This window comes from Podarcis cretensis (assembly GCF_951804945.1).
Source record: "Podarcis cretensis genome assembly, chromosome: 11".
In the NCBI taxonomy this organism is placed as follows: domain Eukaryota; kingdom Metazoa; phylum Chordata; class Lepidosauria; order Squamata; family Lacertidae; genus Podarcis; species Podarcis cretensis.
Genome location: NC_137180.1, coordinates 62,537,473 through 62,552,340, shown reverse-complemented (window position 1 = coordinate 62,552,340; position 14,868 = coordinate 62,537,473). Strand labels below are relative to the sequence as shown.

Genomic DNA, 14,868 nt, shown 5'->3' with positions numbered 1-14,868 from the left:
GTGAGCTGTCTCCTACTCTCTATCTTAACAGGTTGTCCCAGAGTGAGCTATGGGGAGCTGGAGAAGAGGGGACAACATTGTCCTTTCTGGTGTACTGAATGAACACGATGTGTTATACAGTTTCAACATCACTTCTGGCCTTTGTTTTCCTGAGTGCTCTAAGATGCCTCTTTACTTTCTCCAGAAGGGCTATATTCTGCCCCTCTAAGAGTTAAGTTAGCAGCTGTTTCCTGAGATTGTGTTGTTATATTTCTAGCTGAAGACAGGGGGAAAAAAGATTAGTAGGTCCTTAAACAATATTTTTTTTATGTCCATCTATAAAAAGATTTAATAAAGCTAGCCTGGGATCAGGTTATATCACCTGTCCCGTAGCGGAAGAAACTTCTTCAAAGGTGATTTCCCAAAATCTTTTTACAGGTTTGCATTCCTACCACATAAGGAAATATGAACTTAACTTCTGACATCCTCTCTAGCATAAGGGACTTGACTGAGAGCTAAACTTTTGAGCATCCTGATTCACTTGCATGGAACTTATGTGCAGATTAGACAAAGCCTTTACTGAGCATCCTTTCTGGTTTGTTTGTGGGGAGGTTATACGATAATGAGCATTCACCCTGATTTGCTTGCACTTTTTAAAGAATTGCCATTACTCATCTGTTCGGTGCATTTCCTGATATTTTCTGAAATATACTTGGACGTGAGTGTGGATTTCATGCTCTTTATTCAGCTCAAAGTAGTGAGGGATGGAAGTTCCCCCAAAATGTCTGCTTTATATACATTATTTACACAATGGGCCCCATGTGACTGGCTAATTCTGGGATTCTCCTGTAGGCCAATCAGGTTACAGATTCACTTCTACCTGGAGTTGGATTGGGTGGCTCCTGTGGACCAATCAGACTGCTGCATTCTGGAAACTATTGTTCTAGGACCAATCAGACTGCTGCATTTTGGATCCTATTCAACTCAGTACACAACACTTTCCTAACCACAAATAAGTGGATTTAGTGCACTAAGCTGACATTTCATTCACCCACTTCAATTGCACAAACCACAGTTTCCAGTATGTGCATGAATCCATCCATCAAATTACTGACAGCCTGGAGGTGAGGACCATAGATTGGTGTAGGGCTGAAGGTTCTTTACTTGAGTTCTCTAGATCCAGCCCTGCAGTTTTACGAAGCCTACGGGTTCCCTGTGAAAAGGCAATGCTGGCTCAGACTAACGTCTGCAGCACAAACATTACTGCAGAGGTGTTCCATGAGTTCATGCTACATTGGTATTGTGTTCAATGCTGCAGCCAGCTTCATGTTCCCCACAGCTAAAAGCTCTTAGTACCAAGTGGCGCCAACTTTATTACCACGTCTGATCAGAAGTAAAGTGTCCAGCAGACTGCCAAAATGCAGCTCTGGCTCTGAATGAAGGTCTGGGTAAAAGGACAGGAAACAGAGAGGCCACTAAGAACAGATAATTTGAACATCCCGGTTTTATATAGTCTGAACCAGTTCCAAGTTTTGCAATCTCACTATAGGCACTTTTTTAAAAAAAGAATTTTTTTTTTTTAAGATAGACTATTGCTGCATTTAAGAGAGCTCTTTCTACACGATGCATAAACGCTTAATTTATAGTTCATTAAATGCTATGTAAATGTTCATGAGGGGCAAACCCCCCTCCCCTCTCTCTGGAGACATCTACAGAACAGATGTAACTGATTTAAATAAATACTTGTCAATAAGTAAACAAATTCTCCAGGCTTTCTCCCCCCCCCCAAATGAATAAGTGAAGAAATATGCATGTGTTAACCCTCTCTAGCCCTGATTGAGCATTCAAGAAGTAATGTGTATTGGGAACATGAAGACACATGTGCTGGTCTGCCCCAGGATGGCTTGGCTCACTCCAGCTCCTGCCAATGAACACAGGATGGGGGCTTGCAAGGATATTTGGCTGATTATGCGTAGGAGCCTCTTCAGAAACAGGAACTTTGACCATATGGGGTTGAAGGCTGACTGCACCTCCATGTCCCCTTCAGAACTCCCTGCTCCATTTGGGAAAGTTGAGGGAGGCACAGGGGAAGTTGGAGGCAAAGTTGGCACATGTGTGTCAAGGCTAGGACCCTGTTAGAGCCCTCATGCCTCCTTCCCCAAGCTGCACATGTGCTTACTGGACTTTGAGAAGGTGTGCTCCTTAGCTGTGCACCCAGTTTCCTCCTGCACTACAATCACTGCCCTAAATCCACCTCTGAGGATGATTTTGGAAGAAGTAAGGTAAAGGGACCCCTGACCGTCAAGTCCAGTCATGGACGACTCTGGGGTTGCAGCACTCATTTCTCTTTACTGGCCGAGGGAGCCAGCATTTGTCTGCAGACAGCTTTCCGGGTCATGTGGCCAGCATGACTAAGCCGCTTCTGGCGAACCAGAGCAGCGCACGGAAACATCATTTACTTTCCCGCCGGAGTGGTACCTATTTATCTACTTGCACTCTGACGTGTTTTCGAACTTCTAGGTTGGCAGGAGCAGGGACCGAGCAACGGGAGCTCACTCCGTTGCGGGGGTTCGAACCACCAACCTTCTGATTGGCAAGCCCTAGGCTCTGTGGTTTAGACCACAGCGCCACCCGCCATTTGGAAGAAGTAATTATGGTATATATGTAGCCTTACTAGAACCCAGGAGGGAGCGCATCCATCAGGCTGAATAAGGTTCCTTGTCCCTGGTGCCAAGCGTGCCAAATTCTCAGAAACGCCTTGCCTTCGAGAGCTTTCCTGAATCAGTCCTCTGGCTGTCAAGGGTCCCAATCCTTGGTGGTGCCCCTCAGATCTTCTCCCTGCCTACTTTCTGCTTGCCTTTCAGTAGGGCTGGCGGCTGCCACCCGCCTAGCCTGTGATCTCGTCAGATTTAAATATGCAGCGTTTTCAAAACCGAGCTCCTGGTGTTTATAGGAAGTCCCGTCACCTTCCCTGGTGCAAACTGAGGTTAAATTATTCCTTGTTCTATTTGTATTTAAATGTTCTGTTTTTATGAGGAGTTGCGAGGCAGAGGTGTCAGACGGGCTGGGAGAACAAGGCAGCGCACATAGGAAAAGCAAGAGGTACAGGCTAAACAGGAGGTGCGAATCACCAATTAACTAGGCACGGAGAGGAAGGAGATGGAGATGTCCAGCTGGACCGGTGACAAGAAGGTCACAGGAATTGTGGAGCAAAAGAAAGCGCTGGCAGCAGAATCAGGCTCGCCCCTCATTGCATTATCATATAAATGGATGCGAGCTTCGCCTGTACAGAGGCATGTGTACAAACTCCAAGTGTAGGGATAATGAGAAAAACTGAATCTTTCCAGACAAACCAAGTAACAACTGGGGAAGGAAGGAAGATTAGTGACTGTGAATGAGGAAGGTAGGTGGGGTCAGCTACTCCACATTTATCCATGCATAGCCCAAATGCCTAACAACAGGGCCGGGGAACCTGTAGCCCTTGTGGTGTGGTTGGACTACAATGTCCATCATCCCTCTCCATTGGCCTTGTTGACTGGGGCTGATGGGAGTTGGAGTCCAATAACATCTGGAGGGTCACAGGCTCCGCACCCCTGGATTATGACACATCATACTTGGGTCACATCTACACCAAACATTGAACACATATATTTAAAGCAAATTGCTTCCCCCCAAAGAATCCTGGAGGCCATTGCCATTCTAAGATAACAAGGGAGGCGTTCATGGTGACTTCTGGTGGCTCTTTTTCTAGAAAAATGGTATGGTTGACCTCTCACAGAGCTACCATTCCCAGCACCCTTAGCAAACGACAGTTGCCAGAATTTTGTGGGGAAAGCCATGTGCTTTATAATGTAAATGTGTGGACGTAGCCTCTCTCTCTGTATTTCCTTGGAGGTATGCGTCCTGTGGTTCCCAGAAGCTGATGTTCAGAAGCATCACTGCTGCCTCCCAGAGGCAGAACAACAACAAACCTCTGGTTACGTGAAACATTCAATAAACACACAAGACGTAACCGGCTGTACGTTTGAAAAAGTAATATATGCTATTCATTGTATTGAATTGTAGATTTCAACAGAAGTAGCTCTTATAGCATAGCAGCAGCTACTACTATGCTATAAGATCCACTGTCCTATGATATCATATATGAGTTTGTACTACTGGTGAAGCCCAGGACGGTGAAACAAGGCTAATATTCTGGAAATCCTTATCTTAGACTCTGTGAAAGGATTCTGTGGAACTGCAACAACCTTTCGTGTGGATTGTTGGACTCTATGAACAGACAGGTGGAATAGACATTTTCACATGTATGGACCTTATGCATAAACTGATTAGAGAATGAACTGATCCACAATGAACTGATCTACTTTTTTCATTGAACTTTATGAGCTACTTCTGTTGAAATCTACAATTCAATACAATGAATAGTATATATTATTTTTTCAAACGTACAGCCGGTTACGTCTTGTGTGTTTATTGTTTACCAAAGAGGCAGAGCATAGCTATCATGGCTTGAAGACTTCTCCTCCCTGACTGTCCATGGGAACAACACAAATAGGCCCTCTCCATTTGTGATTTCCAGCAACTGGTAAATTCAGGGGCATTTGGCTGATTCTAGTCTGTAGCATCCAACATCCTGTCTCTAAAGGTGGGTCTCTCTCTCTCTCTCTCTCTCTCTCTCTCTCTCTCTCTCTCTGAGAAGGGCCTGGAATTCCATTCTGCTGACCTCTTGCACTCTGCCCTATGGTGTACTCCAGACATTCTGACTTCCTCAACAGCAGGATCGATGCAGCCTGAGACCAGCGAAGAAATGCATTTCCACCCTTTCCCCTTAAATCACAGGTTTCTTTATTGCCATCCAAGTTCTCACTGGAGGGATGTGAAACTAGTTCAAAGTGAGTGATTTACTGGAGCCGTTTCTCAGCCACCTTCGGTTATCCTTAATTTGAGAGACTGGTGTCAGAGATGAGCCGAGTGCAAGGGCTCAAACAGAGCGCAGTTTCTGCTCTGGTGATTTGCCCAGTCACGTCTCTCAGTCAAGCACAAGATAGTGTGGTTCCAAAGAGTGGCGTGTTCTCAAAACAGTTTGGTGATGTGTGTTGACTCAGTCTGTGCCAGTTTAAAAGTTTCTTCCAGATTTTTCATAGAATAAGCTGGCTGCATGTCAAACCGTTCACAAGACTGGCTTGGTGAACAAAGGTTAGACTCATAGAACCATAGAACTGTAGCGTTGGAAGGGAACCCAAAGGTCATCCAGTCCACCTCCCTTGTAATTTGAATTCATTGGTACGGGTCCGACCCACCGGAACAGCAGGACTTGAACCAATGGATTCAAATGACAAGGAAGGAGATTCTGGCTAAACATCAGGAAGGAGAAGATGCAACCAGAACTAAACTGGATTCAATGGGGAACTGCATGAAAATGGCTCCAGAAATGGTCCAAAGACACAGAGATTCTCGATGCCTGGAAGCAGTTTGGCCAGGTGCTTAGAATGACTCCTCTTAACGGTGAACTTGGTAGGCTGTACCAACAACAAAGACCCAACGAGAGACAGCAAGTCAGACGCTGCAGAATCTGCAGAATCCTGAGCTGGGCAAAAGTACCGTATTTTTCGCTCCATAAAATGCACCTGATCATAAGACGCACCTAGTTTTTAGAAGGGGAATGCAAGAATTTTTTTTTTTAAAGGGAGCGCTGAGCAGAGCCTGTATGCATCCCGAGCTCTGCTCAGCGCTCCCTTTCCCGAGCTGCGTGGAGCGTGTGTGCAGGGGCTTTTCTTGGGGGCTTTCCCCCTGAGGAGGGAGAAGGGCAGCCCATCAGTAACGGCTTGTGAAAGGGAGCGCGGCTCTTGGGGGTTTTTCCGGGAGGGGGCTGCCCTCTGTCCCTTCCCCCACCTCCCTCTCTTTAAAGGGAGCGTGGCTCTTGCAGGCTTTTCTCCTCGGGGAAAAGCCCCCAAGAGCCGCGTGGAGCGTGTGTGCGGCTCTTGGGGGCTTTCCCCGCCTGCCTCCTGCCTGCATTCGCTCCATAAGACGTACACACATTCCCCCTTACTTTTAAAGGAGGGAAAAAGTGTGTCTTATGGAGAGACAAATATGGTCTACCATGCCTTCAACTTCCTTGATGACTACACAGGATACAGTTGTCAACAACGTTCAGGGATAGCTCTGCTGGAGCATGCTTGGAGCGTGAGACTCTTAATCTCAGGGTTGTGGGTCTGAGCCTCAAAAGATTCCTGCATTGCCGAGGACCAGATGAGATGGTGCCTCCCATCTCTACAATTCTATGATTCTAAGGTTTGGAATACTTTGCACTGGGGTTAGTGCATTCCTATTCATTTCTTTTTGCTCCATTCACTGACGCGACACTAGGAATGGTCAAGTCTGTCAATTCTCTGCACTCTCTCCCTCTCTCTCACACAATTTGTGCAATCCTTGATACAGGCTAAACCTGCGAACAGTGGGATTTTCACACCCGCTCAGAGCAAATCTTCAAAGATTCCTGACACCCTCTGCAGGGTCAGACGAGCGAAGGCTGGCGTGTCAAGGAAATAAGTTTCAGCACCTAAACTCATTTCTACAGCTGACCTATAGGGGCTTGGGGAGGGGGGGGCGAAGGCAGAAAAGAAGCCCTCATCCTGAAAGCTAAAAAGGCTGTGACATTAATACACTGTGCCATTCCAGCCTTGGATCTCCTGGGACCCGCTGGAACGGCGCATGCAAGGAAAAGAAAGATTAAAAGGAAAAGGGAAGGAAGAGAAATAAGGGCGGTGGTGATGTGGGGAGAGATGGGAAAGACCCAATTCCACCTCCATTCATCGTTGAGCCGGCACTTGCGACGACATTTCAGATCAAATTAAACTTCAGTTTTTAAAGACTTCGGCAGAGGTAATTGAAACACTTCCTTAAAGTTGCCTCTGTCTCTGTGTTATCTCACTTCCCCCTCTGTATGTCATCCTATTCTCCCCCCGCAGCCGCCCCGCCAATGCCAGAGACGGCGCAGCTTTCCCCAACTGCCTCCTTAATATTAAAGGCGGTGATTAAATGGGATTCGCCAAAAGACAAAAGGCTGCAAAACCTGCCAATTGCTAATCCCTCTTTCGCCCGTGCTTAAAAATTCCATTTCCTTCATTTGAAGAAAGTTGAAGGAGTGGGGGGGGGGGGTGGAGGGGGAGAGAATGCGTTGCGCAGGCCTGATTTAAATTCTGGCATTGCTGGGGCCTGCTCCTTTTCTCCCTCGCTTGACGTCTGAATGTATTCCTTTATTACCATTATTACAGCTTTCTGATTGCATTAAAATTCATCCACACGCTCCCCCTCCACGTTTCCATTTTCCCTTTCTTTTCTTTTTCACCCCCCAATTCTTTTACTAATTCCTTTTTTTTTTAATAAAGAGAGCAGCCCCTCCTCATTTTTGAATTATACAGAATACTATTAAAGATATACAGAAAATAAAACTATTTGCCTCTTCCGGCTTCTGAAGGCGCACTCAATTCACTTTTCGTTGATAAACAATGGGGCCGGTGAAGGAAGAGAAGAGAAGAGAAGAGAGAAAGAGAGAAAGAGAGAAAGAGAGAAAGAGAGAAAGAAAGAAAGAAAGAAAGAAAGAAAGAAAGAAGCAGTCTGCTGCCTTTGGGAACATTTCTCATTATCTTCCACTATTGCTCACAACTCAGACTGCCTTACACTGAGTTGAAGGCCAGTGTTCTTTTCAGCTCTCCGCCAGAAGAAATCTTCCCCACACCTGACCCTGCAAGTTATTTAAACTAAAGCCGTCTGGGATTGAATTTAGGACCTTCTGTACACAGATCAGGCATAAGGCAGGGTGCTGATGCTTTGCTAGCTTCCCAGCGGGCAGGTTACAGTTTCTTAAAAGCGGGGAAAAGGGTGATGTAGCGGTGAGGTTGGAATGCTGTTAATGCTTCAGTGGAGACAATCCAGTGGTCCTGCTGGTGCGTTTGCACCGCACTGACCTCCCTGCTGCCTCATACTTCCTGCTCCCGCTCCAAGGTAGAATCATAGAATCTTAGAGCTGGAAGGGAGCCAAGGGTCATCTAGTCCAACCCCCCGCAATGCAGGAATCTCAGCTAAAGCATCCATTATAGATGGCTGTCCAACCTCTGCTTAAAAACCTCCAAGGAAGGAGATTCCACCACCTCCCAAGGAGGACCGTTCCACTGTCAAACAGCTCTTACTGCCAGAAAGTTTTTCCGAATGTTTAATTGGAATCACCTTTCTTGAAACTTGAAGCCATTGCCTTGAGTCCTACTCTCCAGAGAAGGAGAAAACAAACATGATCCCTCTTCCACATGACAGCCCTTGAAATATTTGAAGATGGCTGTCATTTTGCCTTTTCCAGGCTAAGCATAACCAGCTCCTTCAACCATTCCTCATAAGGCCTGGTTTCCAGACCCTTGATCATCTTGGTTGCCCTCCTCTGCACACATTCCAGCTTGCCGAAAACCTTCTTAAATTGTGGTGCCCAGAACTGGACACAGTATTCCAGGTGTGGTCTGACCAAGGCAGAATAGAGTGGTGCTATTACTTCAGACCTCTCCATTCTGAAGGAAATCAGCCCTGAGTGCTCACTGGAAGGACAGATCTTGAAGCTGAGGCTCCAATACTTTGGCCACCTCATGAGAAGAGAAGACTCCCTGGAAAAGACCCTGATGTTGGGAAAGATGGAGGACACAAGGAGAAGGGAACGGCAGAGGATGAGATGGTTGGACAGTGTTCTCGAAGCTACCAACTTGAGTTTGACCAAACTGCGGGAGGCAGTGGAAGACAGGAGTGCCTTGCGTGCTCTGGTCCATGGGGTCATGAAGAGTCGGACATGACTGAATGACTAAACAACAACATTACTTCCCTTGATCCAGACAGTATACTTCTGCTGATTCACCCTAGAATAGCATTAGCTTTTTTTGCTGCTGCATCACACTATGAAGCAACAGTGAAGCCAGGGTACTAATTCTGCTGCATTAAGAGAGCTGTTTCTGCTACTGAGTGATGGCCCTTGCCTGTGGCCTCAGCTGGATTTGGAGATGCTTAAGTTGGGAGATGCTTCCCCCAGAAAAAGCACCAAGTCAAATGGAGTGGTGCTGAAGGAGTCGTAGCTTTAGTTATTTGTTTTATTTCAAAGCACTTGTACCCTGCGTTTCTCTACCTCCAGGATGGCCATGGAGGTCAACAGTTATGAAAGGGAAGTGATGAAAAGCTGACTAAATTGTGTAGAACAACAACAGTAACAAATAGATGTGGGGGAGAAAAAGTCAGTTTCGTTGGCATTTTAATGCAAAAAAACCGACCTCGTTTGCACTTCCCGGAATGTCATTATCCTTCAAAAGTCACACTTCTCTGAATTTTGTGATGAGGTTCCCCAGTCCAAAGAAATGCTTACCAAAAAAATAAAAAATAAAAATGTGTACGCGAGAGGAAAGTGTTTCTGCTCGAAGAAAATGCATATCATGAAATTACCAGTATGCAAAAAGGCATTCTATTAGGCAATATGGCTCGCAGAGAGAGAAACATTGGGCATTCAAAAATGTGTGCATTAGGAGAAAAGTGTGCTTAAAGGGAGAGGATCTTTTGCGAGGCCTTTAAAGCAGATACATAAATCAGAAGCCAATGCAAAAATGTGAACGCAGACTACAGATTGGGAAAACAAGAAACCGAAATTGACAGAAACCATCCATTCCTTACTAGTAACAAGCAATAAAGGCAGGCAAGGAGAAAGAAGCAGAAGAATCTCCATCTCCCACCCACATTGATCCTCTTTCCTTGTGTTTTTGCAATGATTTTAGTGGTACATTTTCATGGCATTGCAAGTCAGTTTTGATATCTGTGCATTTTAAAATAGTTGCTACATGCCTTGAGCCTGAGGGATGAGGCAAACAGGCAATTTTATATGTGGTCTAAACCTTCCTCACTTGCTTCTGCTACAAAGGAGTCCCCCTGCCTCTGCATCGAGTGCTGTTTTGCTAAACCAACTCAGGCAGGAAGAAAGGAGGTTAACCTTTAAGCAACAGCAAAACGAAGAGGGTGATGTCCCTGCAGGTCATAAAGACTTCTTCTTCTTCTTTTTATTTTTTTTTATAATAATTTTTATTAATTTTCCACACAAATAATAAAGAACAGTATAAAACAATACAACTTCAAGCTCATCAGTTCATACCCTTCTTTCTTTGACTTCCCCATACCTCCCCATCCCTGCATCCTTATTTAATAATTCTTTAGCAACCCTTAGGTCCATTGTCTTAATTCCCTTTCATAAAAATTTCTCTTCTTCTTCTTTTTAAGCTGTGTGGAAGCAGCTAAGTCCAAATATCATTAACTCAGCATTTATTTATTCTTATTTATAGCTTCCTGATTTGAATTTTCTGCTGCATTGCCAATTGCAACTGACGATGTGTCTCTGCAAGCGGCTTTGTCCTGCAGGCAGCAAGTGACCCATTGGCGGCGGGGAAGTGGTGTGGTTCAGTGGGTTGGTGGCAGCATTGTTGCTTTAACCACACCGGGCTCTTCTAGTACTCATGATTATGGGAGCCTCAGCTCAGATGGATGTGTGGCTAAACTGACAACTCAGTGGAGGAGGTCAGTGGAGAAGAACTCTCTATTCATTGTGACAAGTCTGGAATATGACAAAGACGGCCAAGGGTTAAAATCATGTCCATGTCTTGGGCTCCATGGCAGTCCCATAACACACCACTACTCTGTGTCAATAGCTTTTGTAATAAGCTTCAGTTGAAATGGAGGGAATTGTTTCTTGTTTCATGCTCCCCTCTCCAGCTTCTGAAAGTTTACATTTGGAGATACTTCAAAATCTCATAACACCAGAGAACTTCTATCCAAGTTGATAACGTTGCACTTGTACCAGAGGAGCAATGTGTGTACACAGCTTAAAGGTAAGGGGACCCCTGACAGTTAAGTCCAGTAGCGAATGACTCTGGGGTTGTGGTGTTCATCTCGCTTTACTGGCTGAGGGAGCCGGTGTTTGTCCACAGATAGCTTCCAGGTCATGTGGCCAGCATGACTAAGCTGCTTCTGGAGAACCAGAGCAGCGCACGGAAATGCCGTTTACCTTCTCGCCGGAGCAGTACCTATTTATCTACTTGCACTTTGACGTGCTTTCGAACTGCTAGGTTGGCAGGAGCAGGGACCGAGCAACGGGAGCTCACCCCATTGTGGGGATTCGAACCACCGACCTTCTGATCAGCAAGCCCTAGGCTCTGTGGTTTAGACCACAGCGCCACACAGCTTACTTAGGGCTTATTCACACTTAGCTTTCCTCTGTGCTTTCCAGGCAAGCTCCATACTTTAAAGGTCTGTGTCTGAGTGCTGCCCTTTTTGCTCTATTGCTTTCCGCATGAAAACCTGCTCTTTAAAGCTGAATCGGAACAAACAGCAATGCACAGAACCCCCACATTGCAGTTTGTTGCACTTCAGCTCTACAGAGTGGGCTTTTGTGGGAAAGTTCCGGGGTGGAGTGGGGAGAGCACTCAGACATGCAGTTTTAAAGTGCAGTCCTGTGCCTGGAAAGGGGACAAGGTAAGTGTGGATAAGCCCTTGCTTTGCATCCAGGGGTTTGGTAAGTGTACACACGATGCTATCCACAGTCCATATCTATCCTATATCTAACCTGTGACTTCACAGAAGCATGGAATTGTTGGAAGGAACCTCAAGGTTCCTAGGGGCCAATACACTTTCACCTCCCCCCGCTATTTAAGGGGCATTTTGCTTCACCCCCTGGCTCCTTGTGGCATTGCTCATGGGCCCCCTCAATCCCTTTAAGAAGATGGCGCTTCTGGTGAGTGCCAACAGGATTATGGCCAAAATGGGGCCATAGAAAAAAGGATGAAGAGGAGGAGGTATCAGTATGCTATGAGGTGAGGACTCCAAGATTTTCAGGAGTGCAAAGTCTTTTGTTTGAGTAGTAGCCTCTTCCAGAGAGTCAAATGAGAATTGAGCACGCACGCTTAGCAGTCCTTAGGGAAGCAGGTGGCGCTGTGGGTTAAAGCCTCAGCGCCTAGGACTTGCCGATCGAAAGGTCGGCGGTTCGAATCCCTGCGGCGGGGTGCGCTCCCGCTGCTCGGTCCCAGCGCCTGCCAACCTAGCAGTTCGAAAGCACCTCCGGGTGCAAGTAGATAAATAGGGACCGCTTACCAGCGGGAAGGTAAACGGCGTTTCCGTGTGCGGCTCTGGCTCTGGCTCTGGCTCTGGCCAGAGCAGCGATGTCACGCTGGCCACGTGACCCGGAAGTGTCTCCGGACAGCGCTGGCCCCTGGCCTCTTAAGTGAGATGGGCGCACAACCCCAGAGTCTGTCAAGACTGGCCCGTACGGGCAGGGGTACCTTTACCTTTACCTTTTTAGCAGCCCAAATTTTCTGTGTGTCTGTTGCAGAGGGAGAAAGGAAACTGTGTTGGTGTGCAGGCCAGTGGCTCAGTGGCAGAGCACAAGATTTGCATGCAAAAGGACCCGGTGGGGCTGGGTGAGATCCTTAACTGACACCCTGGAGACCTACTAACAATCATGTGGGATGTGATATATAAGTAGCAGTCAAGTACAACATTCCTTGTTTTCCTAGAGTGGACGTGCAAGGGGATGTTTGGTTTAGCCAGTCGAAAACTTCCTGTTTCCTCCTGGGCTGGAGCATCCTTCCGTTTGCATGTGACTAGAGGCGGGCATGACCTTACCTGTGCAGGTAACAAAAGCACAAGGCATGCAGCACCCTCTCTCTTTTCTCTCTTTGACTTCCTTTGATCATTGGAGCAGCTTTTTAGCTAGAGATGCTCTGTTGGGACTGAAAATGGGACCTCAGCCAACAGAGGACAAAGGGCCTATCTCCATATGGGATAGACTTACATGTATATATCTGTAACTAAGTCTGCCTTCAGGGATCCAACTGTGAACTGATGATGCTGTGAGTAAACTTCTTTTATATACTTTAAATAAGATTGTGGTGTGTTTATTCTTTTAAGAGGGAAAGAAGGGATCTTGAGAAGCTTAAACAAGCTTGCAAGCTGTGTGTTTAAAAGGGGAATGTTAAAACTCTGCTAAGTTATAGAACTTGCTAGCGCAAGTTAGGAAGGATTTTAATAAACAATATATCCTCTCCTGCCTCCCTGAACATTCCCACAATTCAGTGAATACAATACTGAGTTATATATTTATTGCATTTCTATCCCACTTCCCCCCCTCAAAGGATCTCCAGTTGGCTCATATGGTTCTCCCCCTCCTCATTTAACCCCCACAACAGCCCTGTTGTCACCCAGTGAGCTTTATAGCTGAGTGGGAATTCGAACCCTGGTCTCCCAGGCCCTAGTCTAGAGCTGCAACCAGTATACTACACTGACTGGTGAAGCAATGGTCCCATTTGGTATAAGTCAGCTTCCCGTGTTGCTATGGAATGGAACATCGTGAAAAGGCCCCCTTTCTGAATAGTGATGCTAAAGTTGCTTCGGCTGCTCTGCTGTTCATGAAAACGGGAAATTAAAAAGAGAAGGCTTTCCTTGACTTCTCATTATGAAAAGGAAGAAAGCACCACAGACCCAGCCTGGGAAGAGCGGGGAGGGAGAGCCTGTTTAGTTCAGTCTCAGGTTTGAGAGGAATAATCTCAGTTGCATTTCACTGAATACATTTAACGTAGCCGTTGAGCGGTAAACAGGTTTATGGGCTGTAAGTGAGAAATCAAATTGAGGAGCGAGACGGAGGGAGGGCAGAAAATGGGGGGAGGAAAGCTACCCAAATTACAGAGCAATTGTGCATGCAGAGGTGGGGGGAAGACTACACAAAGCATTTGGAAATAAAGGGATAAATGACATTTGTTTTCTGCAAAAGGCTGGCGTGGTCCCCTCCCCTCGCCTCCCCCCCCCCCCCCGAGACTCGAAAGCAAGTTGGACTCGGTGTGAACTCACAGATTTTTCCAGGCAGCTGAAACATTGTGAGTTCAAGCCTGAGATAGCCTGCAGCTTCAAATTCCCCTCATTAACTGTCTCGGGGAAATGGCCTCCACTTCTCCCATTGCACGTTGTGATGATGTGATGAAGGGGCTGAGTCCTGGGCAGGATCAGCCCCAGAGACCTGGGATTTGGGGCAGAATGAAACACTAAGAATATAGGATGGTATCAGTCCATGCTGCTCAGTATTGCCTGCAGCTAAAATCCATTCAGGGGATGGACCTTCGTATTATTATTATTATTATTATTATTATTATTATTATTCTCTGCCTTTTCCCTTGATGGGACTCAAGGTGGGGGAGGCATCTTGCGCAAAGATCCTGCTTGAGATTTCCCTACAGGCATCTGGTTGGCCACTATGAGAAGAGGATGTTGATGGGCCATTGGCCTTACCCAGCGGGCACTTCTCATGTTCTTATGCTTTGAGTGCAATATTCCAGCATTTCATACTACCAATATCTAGTTATATATTATTAGCTAGCCCCTAAGATGGTGCATGGGACGCGGGTGGCACTGTGGGTTAAACCACAGAGCCTAGGACTTGCCGATCAGAAGGTCGGCGGTTCGAATCCCCATGACAGGGTGAGCTCCCGTTTCTCAGTCCCTGCTCCTGCCAACCTAGCAGTTCGAAAGCATGTCAAAGTGCAAATAGATAAATAGGTACCGCTCCAGCGGGAAGGTAAACGGCGTTTCCATGCGCAGCTCTGGTTCGTCAGAAGCGCCTTAGTCATGCTGGCCACATGACCGGGAAGCTGTGCGCCGGCTCCCTAGGCCAATAAAGCGAGATGAGCACTGCAACCCCAGAGTCGGTCACAACTGGACCTAATGGTCAGGGGTCCCTTTACCTTTAAGATTGTGCCTTGTGCAGTTCCCCTCCCCTTTACCTCTGATTCTAAAACAAAAGACTCTAGCATGGATAGGTTTCCCCAAATGCCATACATT

At 46.5% G+C, this 14,868-nt stretch overlaps 1 protein-coding gene across 13 annotated transcripts in view; it reads right to left on the bottom strand.

Moving 5' to 3' along the window:
• Positions 1-14,868, bottom strand: part of CELF4 (CUGBP Elav-like family member 4) — an 828,893-nt gene that overhangs the window by 92,549 nt on the left and 721,476 nt on the right. The gene's annotated exons all lie outside the window — the stretch shown is intronic.